Genomic DNA, 18,035 nt, shown 5'->3' with positions numbered 1-18,035 from the left:
CTCCTGAGCACATGGTGGGAAATCGAGCTTGGAGGGCCAGGCTGTCCTGGTTGGTAGGGAGGCAGGTTATGAGCCTATATTTGTAGTCTGCCGGCTTCCAAATGAAAAGCTAGACTTGATTGCTGTCCAGAAATATCCCATGCTTGTGTGGGTCAAACTGCCAAGGACCACAGTGAAGGAACCTGCTCATGGCTGGAAATGAAATGGTGAAACTGGAGTGTGAAGACATCATAGTGGGCTCTGAGGATTCCCTAACACTGCAGACCAGGGAGGCCAGAACAAAAGGAGATACCAGGCTCTGCTGGCTGGGTAGTAGATAGACTGATGGAAGAAGGCTTGCTGGATGGCTTAGTGGAATCTGTGCCTACAGGCACATGAAGCTGCCTAGGATCTCCCCAGCAGAAACTTGGGGACAGCAGCTTTCCCAACATGGACAAAGAGTGTCTTGCTGGCTAGAGGCTGTGGTGAATGCTGTTCCTAGAGGGGAAATAGGCCTGCTGCTGGAGGGAGCCAATGCCCCTTCCAAGGCTCCTGGAGTAAGGGGAGCCCTCAGTAATAGGCTCATGGAAAGGCTGGTCTCCCCACACAATGGGAACCTCTCTAGTTGGTTTGATTCTTTGTTTGAGAGTGGGTCACTTCTTCGGAGGCAGTGATATTGAAAGAGGAGTGCCATTACCATTCCTGTTCAACCTTATATGAACCTTGATTCTTACATCTAAGCCTCCTTAGTAGCTAAGATTATGGGTGAGAGCCACCGGTGCCTGACTCCATCAAGGTTTTTAAGGCCATGGCTCTTCAGGGAAATAATAGCCCTGTGTTCCTAGGAAGAAAGATGCATGCAGGTAGTAAAGACCTCTGAGCTTCACATCAGAACAGAGAGAGCCCCCATATCACTGGGTGTTGAATTGGTACAATTGTTGGTATGCACATCTGGCTTTTCTGAGACCAGAAGACAGTTCAAACTTGCTAGATAGGCAAAGATCCAGAAAAAGGAAGAATCAGAATGCTGGGTTTAAACCACAATTTCTGTGAAATGAAAGTTCAGACGAGACAAGTGACTTCTGACCGTCCCAATGGTGGCAGTGCAATAAAGGAGAAGCCTTAGTGCTCTGCACCCTAGGACATGGTATGCCTGCCGTCAGATGGTAAGGAAGCTAGGAGACCTCCAAGAAGGCGGTGGCATTAAAAGAAAGCCCTGGGATCATTCACCCTGTGACAGATGCAAGAAGCCGCAGGCTTGGACACCATCCTGTTTATCCCAGGCTTATTGCCTTATGTTTAGCCTAGATGTCATAACAGCATTTCTATGGATTCCTGGGACCAGAGACTGAATGACTCAGGAAACTAAGCCCAATTGAAATCTAAAAGGAGGACAACACCAATAATATCAAAGGAATAAAGAGCAGAGGCTTGAAGCTAGGGACCAAGGTAGACCTAGGCACTGGTGGTCCACACCAGCTACTCAGGAGGTGGAGATTTTAGGGTGGAAGTAAAATCCAACCCAGGCATGAAAGTTCATGACATTCTTCTCACTAATTAACCAGGGAAAAAAGCCAGGAGTGGAACTGTGACTCAAGTGGTAGAGCACGAACACTAGTCTTGAACCAAACGGTCAGGCACAAACTCTATCTGACCCTCAGTAGTAAGGACTATATAGGAGATTGAGATTTGAGGATTAAGGTTTGCAGCCATCCAGGGCAAAAAATCCATGAGTCATCTCTAGTAAAAACTGAGGAGTGGAACTGTGGCTCTCCCAATAAAGCACTAGTCTTGAACAAAATCTCCAAACTCAATTCTGACTCTGAGTAGTAAGGATTACTTAGGAGAATGAGATGTGAGGATTAAGTTTTGCATCCAGCCAGGGCAAAAGAATACATGAGTTATCTCTATAAGGAGCCAGATGTTTAACTACTTCTGTTATTAAACATCTTGCAATGGCTCAGTGACTTTTATCTAGAACTTCTCTGGGATTTTCAGAACTGACTGTTTATTTTCCCTAATTCTGCATTCTGATGCATGTATAATACACAAATAAGGCCTCAGTGTCAGGCTTGACATAACTCTTGCAGACTTGAGTAACATGAAGTGCCAATGAAAGCATTCGAGCTCATTTTCAATGGGGAGACAATTGAAACAGAAGACGCTGACATTTTAGTGAACAGTGATATTCTGCAACGTTATAAAACAATTCAATTTCTTTCACATGTGCCCAAATTGGAGGGCTTTTCCAAGAAGATAAAACAGAAAGAATAGGAAGCTTTTGGGCAGACTTCTAGGAACAAAAGAACATCTCAATGAGGAGGATATTCTTCAAAACAAAGCCTTCAGGGAAAGCTTGAATAAAGGAAAAAATGTAACAGAAGAGATTAATTTTTTGCAATCCAGTTCTAGGTTTATTCAGTACAATATCTTTATTGTACCCGGCAAAGCATAAACACAACCTTACCTAAAATACTACAGTTATAAAACTCAAAATTAATAATAGTATATATACAACACTATATAGTAGATATAGTAGATATACACAATAAAGGCAAAAGAGAGAAAGAGAGGGAGGGAGAGAGAGAGAGAGAAAGAGAGAGAAAGAGAAAGAGGGAGGGAGGGAGGAGAAAGGGAAGGAGGGAGGGAGCAATATACATATTGCCAAGGCAAACCTGCAAGAACACCATGAATGGCAGGCAAAATGAGGTGGGGGCAGTCTTTGGTAAACAGACCCATTCACAGCAAGGAACACGGTGTGGTATTCTCTCAGGGTAGAACGGGGCTTAGTCAGGGTCAAGGGCCAGGCCTAACAGGAACAGCAGCTTCATCCCTTTTCCCTGAAAGCCTATGCCTTGGACAAACAAGGGAACCCCTATGTTGCCAGACTATCCCCAGTAATCAGTGGCAAGCCTGGAAGCACCAAACACTCTAGGAATGGAGAAGGAATGAACTCTCTAGCCAGAAAATTACAGGCCACACATATGAAGAGAGCCTCAAATCCACAAAAATTTGGGAGCCATAACTGGGCTGCAGATGAATTGTCTCAATAAGGGATCCTTTGTTACAGCCACTCGTGGGCTAGTGAAGTGACAAAACTGAGTTGTATTATAAGGGGGGAGCATCAGGTACCTGCTTATCAGGTGGAGATGGAGCTGAATCAGGGGCTGTGGTCCAGGGACTAGAAGCCTTGTCTGGGGAATCCTGGGCTCCAGGGGCATGACCTCCTGGGTGTTGGATTTGTAGGGGACCATGGTCTGGTGTGATGTCTGAGCAGATAAGGGCTGGGGGCTAGGGAGCTGGGGCACTGCTGGAAGCAGATCTGCAGCTGCAGGACTATGCTGGAGCTTCTTGAGAAAGAGCTGGAGCAGCTGCAGGAGCCAAAGCTGGAGGCTGAGCCAGAGCAGGACTCAGGTCCCTGGCTCCTGCTAGAATCACTGCTTCATTCCTGAGTCTTAGCCCTGCTAAGGTCCTTCCTACTTGGCTCCTTAGTGGACATTTTATTTGTAGAGGGATCCTCTGACTTCTTCTCAGAGTGGCCTTGCCTGTATTAGAAGGAACCTTCTTCCTGCCGTCCCCAACTCCTCCCTCTCTCCTCATCCTATGAGGCTGAGGCAGTGCTCAATGGAAAAGAATTTTGACCCTATTCCAAGACAATCCCTCATAGCACTATCACACAGCAAGATTATAGATCTCCTAGAAGTTGAAAAGCTCCACATCTGTGAAGAGAATTGGCATGCAAAAAAAAAGGAGACATTTGAAGGCACAATTGACATGAGTCAAGAATTTCCCTTAGGTAGGGAGTTTTTTAATATTCTAGAAGTGATTGCTCCCTTCAAGCCCTTTATCAACTTTAGAGAATTTGTTGAAAGGAAGATTTCCCCAGGCTTTCCTGTAAACTTAGATAGACCTGGGTTTCCTAGGATCACAGCCACTGTGACTTTCAGGAGTTTTGAGATGATGTAGATGATGGCGTTATCTTTACCATGTCAGATAACTACAAAGAAGACACCCCAACCATTGTCCTGGCCTTTAACATAGTCACCAAGAACAAGAAACACAGAGACTCCTAGAAGTAAATCCAAAAAGAAGGGACAAATGTTTTCAGGGAATTACACATTGAAATGACACATCAGTAATAAGATTGGAAGAAATGGGCCTCTAATATGAATTTTATCAAGTATTCTGATGAGCCATTTCCAGTCTTTTAAAAACCTATACTTTATGTGTAATTGTTTGATCTGCAGCTACCAGTGATATGATTTTTTTTTGTCTTTTCTTTTTTGGTACTGGGGATCGAACCCAGGACGTTGTACTTGCTAGGCAAGCACTTTGCCACTGAGGTACATCCCAGCCTGGTATGATTTGTTTTTAAAGATTTTTATACTACTTGTTGAAATATACATGCATATGCTTGTGTGTGTGTGTGTGTGTGTGTGTGTGTGTGTGTGTGTGTGTGTGTGTGTGTGTGTGTGTGTAATCTACATATCCACATATATTAAATCTCCGGACCATTAATGTAAGTCAAATGTCTTAAGAGATATGAAGCCCTTTAAAACTCATCATCTTACATTCATTGGGAACAAATATTGCTTCAGTTGGTTTTCATAAAATGTAAACATTGAAACATTGTGTATAGTTTAGTAATTGGAATGTTTATTCAATATTATGAAATAGAAGGAATGACATTTTCTGGAGATGAATGAACCAAATAGTACTCGTTATATAATAGTATTTATCTGTCACAATTTTAGAGTGTTTATTCACAATCCAGGGAATGAGGTACCTTTTTCAGCCCCTAAGAGCACTCCATTGGGGTGCTATTTGATTTTACCTGAATTCTTTCTACAATTGTAAATATAACTAATCTTCCTTTCATAGAAACTCTATCTTTTTGCTTTCTACATTAGGTTAAGTATCCCTGTTTATGATTAGATACATTGAGCATGCAGAAGGTTTCCTTCCAAGTCTCAGCACTTCAAATAAATTCTAAATTTTAAATTTGCTTCTTCAAAGGTGCATATATAGTACGTTATTCAAGGAATATGAGTTCATTGATATCAATTTTTTAAAATAACACATATTTTAGGCAGCATGGAATATTTAATCTTTTCACTTTTTAAAAACATCTAATTTGCTAAAAATATATTTTACACATTATAAAGTTCAGAAATGCATATAAGATTAATAGTCCCTGGATTTCCAGGAAGATGGCAGAGGAAAAGCTGGAGGCTAAACAAGTTCTCACATAGAAAGCAGTTTTAGTGTTCCAGTGAACAGTCCTAGGCCAGAAAATCACACCAAGTGTGCCATTACAGAACAGAAAGTTGTGCCAGAGAGGGAAAATCCAGGCTAGGAGACAGATCTGAGCACTGCCTGTACCCACGTCTGCGGCAGCTGCGGTGGCCAGAGCCACCATATCTACAACACAGAGAGCCTGGGACAAAGGTGCCAGATGCAGCAGGCCAGCGGATTCTACTCAACACCAGCAAGAACTGACAAGGAGCAGATATCTTCATCCTGCATATTGCAGACCACAGACAATCTAAGAAGCAATACTCTGGCATGAGTAGAACCCTGACATCCTCACTCCTTCTCAGGGACTAGAGGAGGGAAGGCTGCCCCCCCCCCCACCACAGATCTCCATCTTTGATACAGACAAAGGCCAAGCTGAGCAGCTAGTTCCAACTCAGGCCCTATCAATGCTTGATAAGAAAGGAACTCATCATCTTGCCCATGTAAATGTAACCCCTCTGTATGGTATATTTACAATATATATAAATAAATATTTAAATAGAACAAAAGACTCACTTAGCAGGTCACAGGAACCTGACCTGACCTTCCAGGCTATACTCCACCCAGGGGAAAGTCACCCAGACCAGGAAAAGAAAGCTCCGCCCCTAGAGAAGTGTCTTTTGTCACTGGGTAAACAGAACCAGAGGCTGCCCCTCACTACAGCAGCCTAGTCAATCAACTGAAATTCAGTAAACATAAACCCTGAGAATGGGTCCAGGCTGGGCTCTGTGAGTGTCTCAAAAGCTAGCCCTTCAGGGAAAAGCTATTGTTTGCTGAAAGGCCTTATCACTACCCAGAACCTAGCCTCCTCACAGCATCTCCAAACTAGAGGAAACAGCCATCTCCCTCTTTTGTGATATTCAAAGCAGATCTCCCTCCCACTGAACTAGCCTGAGAGAAGGATCTGGATAATGCAGAGCATTTTTCTTCCTGCTCAAACAAACTGACTTAAGAAACCAATCAATCACAAGAAAGAACAAACATTTGAATCCTTATCTTTGTTCTTTTAGCCTAAAATCAACTTATCTGACCATTTCTGCTTGACTCAGACATATACTAGTTATTGCAAATAGGGGAAACCATGAGACCTGGTTTCTTTGGGCCTGGCTTACTTTACTTAATACAATTTTTTCCAAGTCTTTCCATTTCCTAACAAATAGGGCAATATCATTCTTTCTCATGGAGATATAGAATTCTATTGTGTATATACCACATTTTCTTGATCCATTTATCTACTGAGGGGCATCTGGGTTGGTTCCATATAATTTGTAGAGGGGAAGGAAAAAACAAATCGTTTACATAGGGATACAGGTAGACCCATTGCAACAATGAGATGTACAAGTCGTTATGTCAAAAACGAACTTTACAACTTTGGAGGGGGGGAAGGAGGATTGGGTGGGGGTGGCGGGGGGAAGATGGGAAGGGATGGGAAGCAGAAACAAAGGAGGAGGCTACCATGATTGATAACAAATGTACTCAATATCTTGCCCATGTAATTACACCTCTGTACAATATTTTTACAATAAAATAAAATAATAAAAAGGAACCAATCAAGGGCCAGGAAGGTGGCTCAGTGGTAGAGCGCTTGCTTTGCATGCATGAGGTCCTGGGTTCGATTCCCCAGCACCACATAAGCAAAAAGAAAAAAAAAAGCCTGAAGTGGCACAGTGGCTCAAGTTGTAGTGTGCTAGCCTTGAGCTAAAGAGCTGAGGGACAGTACACAGGCCCAGAGTTCACACCCCACGACAGGAACCCCCACAAAAAAATAAATAAAAGAAACCAATCAAGCCACAGGAAAACCAAACGTTTCAAGCAGACCAAAGACTCCACAAAGAGACTGGTTATGAACACAAGGGAGATACAGGATCTTCCCATGTCCCCCCTCAAAAAAATTAAAAGATCTTTTTCTAATTTTTAATTTTTTAAAAATTGTTTCTTATTAATCTTGTTTTTTCCTCTTATAATTTTTACTTTAGGTGTATATATGTGTGTGTGCTTTTTTTTTTTTATCTCTATTGACCTTTTGGTGCTTTCTTTCTTTATTTTCTTCATTCTTTTCTCTTTCTTTTTTGTGTGACTTAATTGCTTTTCTGTTCATCCGCAGATATATTCCATCGTCGATTATTAGACCTTATCCCCCTTTGTGTACACATTTAATCCAGAAATTTATTATTCAACCTCTTTGGCTTAAATTCTTCAATAGCAGTATTGATAATAGAGACAATAGAGATAATAGCAGTATTATCTCTTTATATATAATATTTTAAGAATTTTTGTTTTTCCATTTTTTCTTGTTTTTTTCTTCCCTTTTTTAATCTCTCTCCTAACATTCTGTCCAATTCATTTCCCTCTCTGAGATTAGGAGTTGGTTAAATCACTCTACTTTTACCTCTCCATATCCCTCTAATCCTATTTTTCCTCATATTTCTCCCAAAACCTAATAATTTCTGGTTTGCCAAATTCTTCATTGCTGTTCTTAGCCCATTAATCCATAGTTGTTTGATGTTGAATAGATTGTGTCTGTTGAACTAGATTATATCAACTGGCTTTTGACTGTGCAACTACAGGACTTTGGTTGATGTTTGCCTTAAAATAGTCTTCTAGCACAAAATTGGTGTTACTTTCATACCAAATGGGCAGAACAAGCCAGAAAAGAACAAGAAAAATGGTAAGTCCGGGTATTTCAACTCCCACTCATGATAATCAGGTGACAGAACAGTTAATGAATAATCCAGTGTACAGTTCCCAAAGAGCTCTACAAACACTCCTGGTAAACATTGTGAATGAAAAGATTAAAGACCTGTAAGGGACTCAGGGAGAGAGAGGAGGTAAACCAAAGATTAATACAGGAATCTCGTGAGTGTGAGGAAGCTACTCAAAGATTGATACAGGAATTGTGTGAGCAGGTTGAGAACAGTCAAAGAGAAATAAAGTAATTGTGTGAGCAGGCTGAGAACAGTCAAAACAAAGACATGAATTGCATGAACAGGCTGAGAACAAAGAGAGACACGGGAATTTTGTGAGCAGGCTTAGAACAGTCAAAGAGATCTACAGGAATTGTGAGAACATGAGGAAGTTAATCAAAGAGTAATACAGGAATTGAGAGAGCAGGATGAGAATACACAAAGATCAGTAGAAGCATTCATGGAATCCATAAACAGAGAGCTGAAAGGAGTCAAGGAGACCACAAAGGGAATGCTGAAGGGAGACAAACAGAAGGAATGGGAGTCCAAGGAAACTATAACCAATCAACTAAGTGATTTGAGAATAAACACTGAACAACAAATTAAGGAAGTAAAAAAGTTCATACAAGATCTAAAACAAAGCTCCAACTAAGAAATTGAAGCCATCAAAGACGACGAATTAGAAGGAAAAGAAATAAAACCAAAGTGGAAAGTCTTGACAGTAGGTTAAACCATGCAGAAGATAGAATCTCAATTAATGAAGACATCCTAGATATTATAGAGAAAGAACATACAGCCATCCAAGACAAATCCAAGGAATATTATAGATCAATACAAGATTTAAGAGACACCTAATCTGAGGATAATGAGTGTAGAGGAGCACCTAGAGACAGAAGTTAATGGTCTAGGAAATTTGATTAACAGGATCCTAGAAGAGAACATCCCAAACATGCAGAAAGATAGGCCTATTCAGATACAAGAAGCTTTTCGAACTCCAAATAGACGAGACCAGAACAGGACATCCCACTGTCACATTATAACCCACACAGGATCAATTCACACCAAGGAAAATATCCTTAAAGCTGTTAAGGAGAAAAGATCAATTACCTATAAAGGCAAAACAATTAGAATCATCTCAGATTTCTCAGCAGATTAAATCCAAGCAAGAAGAGCCTGGAATGATGTATGCCATGCCTAAAGACAAACAATTATCAACCAAGAATACTGTACCCAGCTAAACTCTCCTTCATAACCTAAGGTCAAATAAAAACATTCCATAGCAAAGAAAAATTGAAACAATATATCTCCACCAAACCAGCCCTAAAAAAGATTCTTAAAGATGTCCTACACATAGAAAACCAACAAAACCACAATAAAGACCAAGAAACCGCACCCAAACTGAGAATCCAAGAACCATAGGAAGAATTCAGCTCTCGCAGCCACCAAGGTGGATAACATGACAGGAACTCCCAAATACCTCTCAGTCTTATCTCTCAATATTAAGGGAGCTAGCTCTCCAATTATGTGAAATAGACTGTCTAGTTGGATTAAAAAGCAAGATCCTTCTATCTGCTGCCTTCAGGAGACACCGTTCCCATAAAAACAAACACATTTTTAATGTGAAAGGCTGGAACAAAATCTACCAAGCGAACGGCCCCCATAAACAGGCGGGAGTTGCAATCCTAATATCAGATAAAATAGACTTCAAATTAAAATTAGTGAGAAGAGATAAAGAAGGTTGCTAAATACTAATTAGCGGATCTCTACTCCAGGAGGATGTTACAATTCAAAATATCTATTCACCAAACAACGGAGCACGAAATTTATGCAAGAAACATTACTTTCCCTCAAACCTCACATAGATCCAAAGCATTAATTGTTGGGGACTTTAACACACCACTATCTCCACTAGACAGATCAATTTGGCAAAAATTCAAGACAAACCGCAGATCTAAACAACTTCATAGATCACTAGATTTAACAGATATCTACTGAATATTTCACCCAGCAGCATCAGAACACATGTTTTTCTCAACAGCACGTGGAACATTTTCCAAAACAGACCACATTTTATTTCACAAAGCCAACTTGTCTTAATTCAGAAACATTGAAGATATACCTTGCATTCTCTCAGACCACAATGGAATAAAATTAGAACCCAACACCAAAAGCCACCTTAGAGAGTCCTGTAATACATAGAGGCTGAACAACACACTGTTGAGTCACCAGTAGGTCATGGAAGAGATTAGAAAGGAAAATCAAATGTTCATGATATTCAACAAAAATGAACACACAAATTACCAGCTCCTCTGGGACACGGCAAAGGCAATACTCAGAGGCAAGAATATAGCTCTGAGTTCCTACATCAACAAATTGGAGAGATCAGAAACCAAATATTGAATGAGACATCTGAACATCCTTGAAAAAGAGCAGCAAGATAAACCTCAATCCAGTAGACAGAAAGAAAATTAAAATTATGAAATTAAAGCAGTATTAAACGAATTAGAATCCAAAAAAAAATAGAAAGAATTAACAAAGAGTTGGTTTTTCGAAAAAAATTTACAAAATTGACAGACCCTTAGAAAATCTTATCAGAAAAAGAAGAGAACATACCCAAATAAATAAAATCAAGGATTAGAATGGAAACATCAACACAGAAACAACCAAGATTCAGAACATTATAAGAAAATACTTCTCAAACCTTTATGCTAATAAGTTTGAGAAATTGGCAGAAATGGACCTTTTCCTAGTAGATATCGACATCCCAAACTAAACCAAGATGAATTAAACCATCTTGACAGGCCCATATCAAGCATTGAAATAGAAACAGCAATAAGAGACCTTCCATCTAAGAAAAACCCAGGACTAGATAGATTTACAGCAGAATTATACAAGGCCTTCAAAGCAGAGCTCACACCAATACTCCTTCAACTCTTCAATGAAATTGAAAGAGATTTCAAAAGTTCACTACCGAACTCATTCTATGAAGCCATCATAACCCAAAACCAGGCAGGGACTCATCAAAGCCAGAGACCTATAGGCCCATTTCTTTCATGAACATTGATGCAAAACTTCTCAACAAAATTTTGGCCAATCGTCTTCAACAATGCATCCAAAAAATCATACACCCCGATCAAACAGGATTCATTTCAGGGATGCAAAGCTGGTTCTATATATGCAAATCAACTAATATAATTCATCACATCAACACATGGTTATCTCAATAGATGCAGAAAAAGCATTTGACATGATCCAACACCCCTTGATGATGAAGGTTCTGGAAAAATTAGGCAACCAGGGAACATTCCTCAATACAATATAGGCTGCATATGACAACCCTACAGCCAGCATTATACTTAATGGTGAAAAACTAACCCCATTTCCTCTAAACTCAGGAATGAGACAAAGATGTCCACTCTGTACACGTCTCTTCAATTTAGTATTAGAATGCCTACCTACAGCAATAAGACAAGATGAAAACATAAAAGGGATCCAAATAGGGAAAGATGAAGTAAAACTCTCCATCTTTGCAGATAACATGATCTTTTATTTCAAGAATCACGGACACCACTCGAAAATACTCAAGCTGATTCAAAACTTTAGCAAAGTAGCAGGGTATTAAATTAACCCTCAAACATCAACAATTAGAAAAGTATGGCTGAAATCAGAAAAGCAACTCTGTTCATAATAGCCCCACAAAAAATAAAATACCTAGGAATTAACTTTACGAAAGAAGTGAAGGACCTCTATGATGAAATCATTAAAAATCTGAAAAAGGAAATCAAAACAGAACTTAGAAAGTGGCAAAACCTCCCATGCTCATGGATTGGAAGGATCAACATCGTAAAAATGGCAACACTTCCCAAGGATATCTACAATTCAATGCAATACCTATCAATATTCCATCCTCATTCTTCAAGGAAATAGAAGAGGCAATCCAAAAATTCATATGGAACAATAAAAGACCCAGAATAGCAAAAACGATCCTTAACAGAATAAAACAGTGCTGGAGGAATATCAATACCAAATTTTAAACTCTACTACAAAGCCATAGTAATCAAAACAGCTTGGTACTGGCACAAAAACAGACCTCAGGACCAATGGAATAGAATGGAAACCCAGAAATGAACCCATAGACCTAAAGCCATCTACTCTTCGATAAGGGAGCTAAAAACATAGAATGGAAGAAAGAAATCTTCTACAGTAAATAGTGCTGCAAAACTGATTAATCACTTGTAGAAAACTAAAGCTAGAAACTTATATATCTCACTGCACCAGAATCAACTCCAAATGGATTGAAGACCTCAAAGTCAAAGTAGACATTCTGAAAACATTATAGGACAGAATAGGAGAAACACTAGGTCTCCTTGGCCCAGGTCCAAATTTTCTTAATAGGGACCCAGAGACACAACATATCAAAGAAAGGTTGGACAAATGGGATTGCTTGAAGAAGCAGAGCTTCTGCATGGCAAAGAACATAGCTAGCAAGATCAATAGAAAGCCCATGGATTGGGAGAAAATTTTCACTAGCCATAAAACAGATGAGGGTCTCATATCAAAAATATACCTGGAACTCAAAAAATTAAATCCCCCAACAACAAATCTTCAAAGAAACAACTGCTCAATAAATAAGTGGGCTAAAGACTTAAAGAGAAATTTCTCTGAAGAGGAAAGAAGGATGGCCAATAGACACTTGAAGAAATGCTCAACCTAGCCATAAAAGAAATGCAAATCAAAACAACATTGATATTCCACCTCACCCCAGTTAGAATGGCTATAATCAAGAACTCTAATAACAACAGTTGCTGGAGGGGATTTGGACAGAAGGGAACCTTACTGCATTGTTGGTGGGAGTGTAAACTTGTTCAACCACTTTGGAAAGTAGTATGGAGGTTACTCAAAAGACTCCACATAGAGCTCCCTTGTGACCCAGTAATCCCACTTTTAGGCATTTACCCAAATGATCACAAACAAGACCATACTAAAGCTTCCAGAACAACTATGTTTATTGCAGCCTTATTTACAATAGCTAAAATATGGAACCAACCCAGATGCCCCTCAGTATATGAATGATCAAGAAAACCTGATGTATATAATATATATAGTATATATATTATATAATATATTATATATATATATAAATAATGGAATTCTATGCCTCCATCAGAAAGAATGACATTGCCCTATTTTTTTAAGAATTGGAAAGACTTGGAAAACTTTATATTAAGTGAAGTAAGCCAGGCCCAAAGAAACATAGATCCCATGTTTTCCTTTATTTGTAATAACTAGTATATGTCTGAGACAAACAGAAAGTGTCAGACAAGTTGATGCTAGGTGAAATGAACCCCAAGATAAGGGTTCAAATGTTTTTTTTTTTTTTCTTGCGATTGTTTCCAACATATTTATAAGATTATTTCTTTGTTGCTTTGTATGTACCTTCCCCAGGCTATAAGCCCTGCTTTCACTCTATTTGATATTGATATAATTTGTGGAGGGGAAGGGAATAAACACACTGTTTAAATAGGATTACAGGTGGACCCATTACAACAATGAGATGTACAAAAAGTTATGTTGAAAAACGAACTTTACAACTTAGGCGAGGTGGGGGGTGAGGGGTGCGGAGGTGGTGGTATAGGGTGTGTGGGGTTGGCAGGGTTGAGAGTGGAATGGATGGTATGGGGAAACAAAGGAGGAGGCAACAATGCTTGATAAGAAATGTACTCACTATCTTGCCTATGCAATTGTAACCCATCCGTATGGTATTTTCACAATACTAATAAAAATGATTAATAGTTCCTATTTTATTCCAGTCCTGTTTGTTTTTGCCAGTCCAGGAGCTTGACCTCAGTGCATTGGCAGTGTTCTTGAGCTTCTATTGTTCAAGGCTAGTGCTCTAACACTTGAGCCACAGCACCACTTCTGGCTTTGATGTAGTACTGAGGAATCAAACCCAGGGCTTTATGCATGCTAGGCAAACACTCTATTACTAAACCACATTCCCAACTCTAGTTTCTATTTTCTTGTCATAGGAAAATATTTATTAACTTTCTTTTCAAATCATGCACTCACTTTTACACATACAAATTTTCATATTTATTAGAAGGTGGTTTGAAGATCCAAGAATGAGATAAATTGGGGGGATTATGTGTAAGAGTTAAACAGTGTCATGTCATATTGAGGAGCTTAGTTCAATGATTTCTTTTGATTTGTAGTAATGAGTGTGTCAAGAATTATTTTCTTAGTGACTAGTAGTTTAACATTGATCTGATGAGAACATGCTAGAACATATTTCCAAAGATGGGAGGTAGTAGATAATGGATATTTTCATTATTTAGTTTCTAGCTATGCACCAGTGGCTCATGCCTGTGAACCTAGGTACTCAGGAGGCTGAAATCTGTGGATTGCTATTTGAAGCCTACACAGGCAGAAAAATCCATGAGATTATTATCTCCACATAATCTCCCCAAAAGTGAGAAGCGGCACTTTGGCTCAAGTGGTAGAGTGCTTGCCTTGAGCAAAAAGGGGCTCAGGGACAGTGACCTGGTGAGAGTTAGGGACCCAGGACTATAAAATAAAATAAAATAAAATAGTTTCTTTGAATCTTTAGTTGGATTACTACACTAGAAGTCATGTGGTTTGAGATAGCTGATCTCAGTATCTAGCTTAAAGTTGGAGAAAAACATCCTCTTTCTATGCCTCATAGCTGAGCAAATGTTGCCACCTCAGGCCATGCACAAGAGTAACAAGGCTCAGGACTCTTGCCCCAAGAGCTCATGTCACTGCCCATGGACAGGGTGATAAGACTCATGTCTCTCACTTTCCAATACCCAGATAACCCTCTAATATGGTATATACGTATAAGTTTACATATATATATATATATATATATGTATATATGTGTGTGTGTGTGTGTGTATGAATGTATGTATAAACACACACACACACAGAAATCCCATTCATCCATCACAGAGTACTATAGACTAAAATTTGTAACTAAATGGAAAGACTGGAAAAGCATTACATTAAGGGAAGTAATCCAGACTCAGAGAACATAGGATGCATAGTTTCCCTTATTTGTGGCAGCTAGGCTGCTCCAATAAATCCAGAAGCCAGTACACCAGATTTTGTGCTAAGGGTTACAGCTGAATTACCTGAAGCACAGTGGACTCTATGAAGAGGAAAATAGTATGACTTTCATGTTCTCTGAAGAAATGTTTAATGGTCTGACAAGAAAATAAAAACTTCAAAAGTTTTCAGTTGTCAATAACTTAGTAAAGAAGCATGCTCTCATCTGAGTGGACCAGACTGAACATAGTCACATACATTTTAGCAACTAAAAATCCAAAGCCTACTGTCAGCACAAATAAACGTGTCTTGTTTAAAATTTTAATCTATTTCTATTTCCTGACTTTCCAGACCAAGAATTATTTTCTTACAAGGGAATACGATAACAAAAACATCCATTTCTGGAAATTTGCATGAGGTTAGTTGTTCTTTCTCAGAAGTTTGACTCAATGAAAACAAACAAGAAACTTAAATGCTGAGGAAAATAAATGTTATTTTTTCATCATACCATAAAAAGAATATAAACTCTGAGCAAGGTAAAATGACACGCAAAAATAAGGTAAATGACAGATGTTTCAGTGAAGTAAATTTCTTTGTTCACATTGCCATCCTAAATCCTTCACCTCTGTGTTCCTCTAGTACACAGCTGAGAATCTGGCAGTCCTCTCAAGTAGCAGAGCAGAATGGACAGTCTCCACACAGGTAAGATGAGCACAGTGAGTTCAAAGATACCCAAGGTAGGTGTTTCAGTATGGGAAGCTGTTGGATTTACTATTCTTTCCTTATATCTTAACCGACACATGTTCATGCCAAGGTCCAGAAATGTAGATGTAAGACTATCAAAGTCAAAGGTGAAAAACAAATAATCAAGCATGAAAGTAAGTTAAATGTTTCAAACATAAATGTGGTAGTGCATGACTGTAATCCCAGAACTCAGGAAACTGAGGCAGGGGCATTTATTCACTTTCAGTCCAGCTAGGCAATAAAGCCAGGTTTTCCCTTATGAGGCTCAGGTATCCTATCATCACTTGCCAAAGAATAACTACTTGCACAAGAATCACCATCTGGGATTTCCATGGCACCCTCTCCACCTTCACATTCATTGCCTTTACTAGCTTCTTCTCTATCACTGCCCATTTCCCAGTCAATCAATTGTAATTAATCTCCTTTGTTCCCCTCTTTTGCACACTAAGTATTCCTGCCTATTCCAGTGTCATTCTCATTCTTTCTCTGTATTTTAGACAGTGTCCTGTCTTCATCTGAGCGATCATTTCACTGGAACACCATGCTATACTTGTGAGCTCAATGTACTAGATATGGTTGATTCTTTCTTTGGTCATGGAGCTAATTCAATATCCTGTTTGGTAATAGCTGACTTTAGGCAACTGTTGGCAAAGTTTCAGAGGTGTTCTGAAATTCTCTCCACACGTGAGCCATGCTTTAGAGTAGGAGGAAGCCTCTGTGCCCACTGTCCTAAGATTTGCTCTTCTTACCACGGTGGACACTTCTGGAAAGGAGGGATACTCTATGTCCCACATCCTTTTCCTCTTGTGTCTGATGGTGCCTTCACTGGAGACATGTATCATCCTGTGCTAGAATAATGCTTTAGAAAATGTAAGACAAAACCTAATAAAGGAAGCACAAGGAAATTATACATTGTTCAGTGTGAAAATATAAAATTCACAGTGAAGCAAAATTTATGGGGGTCAAACCTCCATTTTCAGAGGCCTTGCAGGTCAAGCCATCATATTAGTTCTTCATGTCTGTGTGTAACATAGTCAGGCTCTTCTTGTGATCATGTAGGTCCAATTGACCACCAGGAGTCATTGGAAGTCCAGTGTACATTTGTTACATGGGTGGAGGGGTTCTCCTAGAGGACCTTTTGGGCACTGACAGGCCAGGGATGAGGGTGAGCAGCCAAAAAGGAGGCCGCAGTAAAAGTAGGGAAGGCTGCAACAGTGGCTACAGTCGCAGCCTGAAACCTGAAGGGCTACAGCATGGTCACTGCAACCTTTGGAACTCATGCACTCATGGGTAGCTCAATTAGCATGCACAGAGCAGGGAAAAGTGGGGGATCCTGAAGCCAACCTTCAGACAGCTGCGGTGGTGCAAACTGAGGATTGACGCTCAAACATACTGGACTGGACAAGGAGGCTCCAAGGTCACCAGGGGCCTGGGCAGGTCTATTGGTTTTGAAACTCTAGGAAAAGTAACACCCTTTACCCAAAAACTTAGGTAAAGCAAATCTGATCCATCTCAAGGATTGCTTTATGCCTTCCTTTCCTGCTGGGATTCTTTCCATTCATTAGGCTCCAGTTTCACACAGAAGACAAGAACATGAATATGTCAAAGCATAAATCAAGATGCATATTGTCATCTGAATCCCAGACAGACCCTGCATGACATGGATTTAGTTCTAAGTTAAAAATATGCCTGTGCTGCCATACGGGGTCAAGGCTCCCAGGGATCAAGGGTCCTGCCTGCTAAGACACCAGCTGTAGTGGAACAATGTGGAAGCACTGAGGACAACATAGCACGTTGTACTCCCACCTGATATTCAACAAGAAATGGTTGCTAACAAAGTCTCTGAACAGGTTCCAATTGACCCCAATTGTTCTCTTTTTCCTCTGCTGAGATTTTATAAAGCACTAGATCTGTAAGATTCTTTTGTGTGTGTGCCAGTCATAAGGCTTGAACTCAGGTCTTAGGCACCATCACTAAGCTACTGTGCTCTAAGCTAGTGATCTTCTACTTGTGCCACAGCTCCATTTCCAACTTTTTGGTGGTTAACTGGAAATAAGAATTTTACCTACTGCCTAGTTTGGCTTTGATCTGTAATTCTCAGATCTCAGCCTCCTGAGTACCTTGGATTATAAGCATGAGCCATTGACACACAGCATAGATTTGTAGCTCTTAAGGAGTTATTTACTATTACCTTTTCAGAAACATATGACTTTGTTTTTTTAAATCTTATTTTTGTTTCTACTTATTGATTGGATGGTTGCAATATAG

General features: G+C 39.7%; 1 pseudogene; it reads left to right on the top strand.

Moving 5' to 3' along the window:
* The first annotated feature begins 1,935 nt into the window (after window positions 1-1,935).
* Window positions 1,936-4,052, top strand: LOC122103066 (annotated as a pseudogene).
* Window positions 4,053-18,035: the final 13,983 nt, after the last annotated feature.

The sequence above is a fragment of the Dipodomys spectabilis genome, unplaced genomic scaffold, assembly GCF_019054845.1.
Source record: "Dipodomys spectabilis isolate Male_0828 unplaced genomic scaffold, ASM1905484v1 ptg001553l, whole genome shotgun sequence".
NCBI lineage: Eukaryota > Metazoa > Chordata > Mammalia > Rodentia > Heteromyidae > Dipodomys > Dipodomys spectabilis.
Note: the sequence above shows the minus strand (reverse complement) of the source record. Positions and strands in the feature narration are given on the sequence as shown.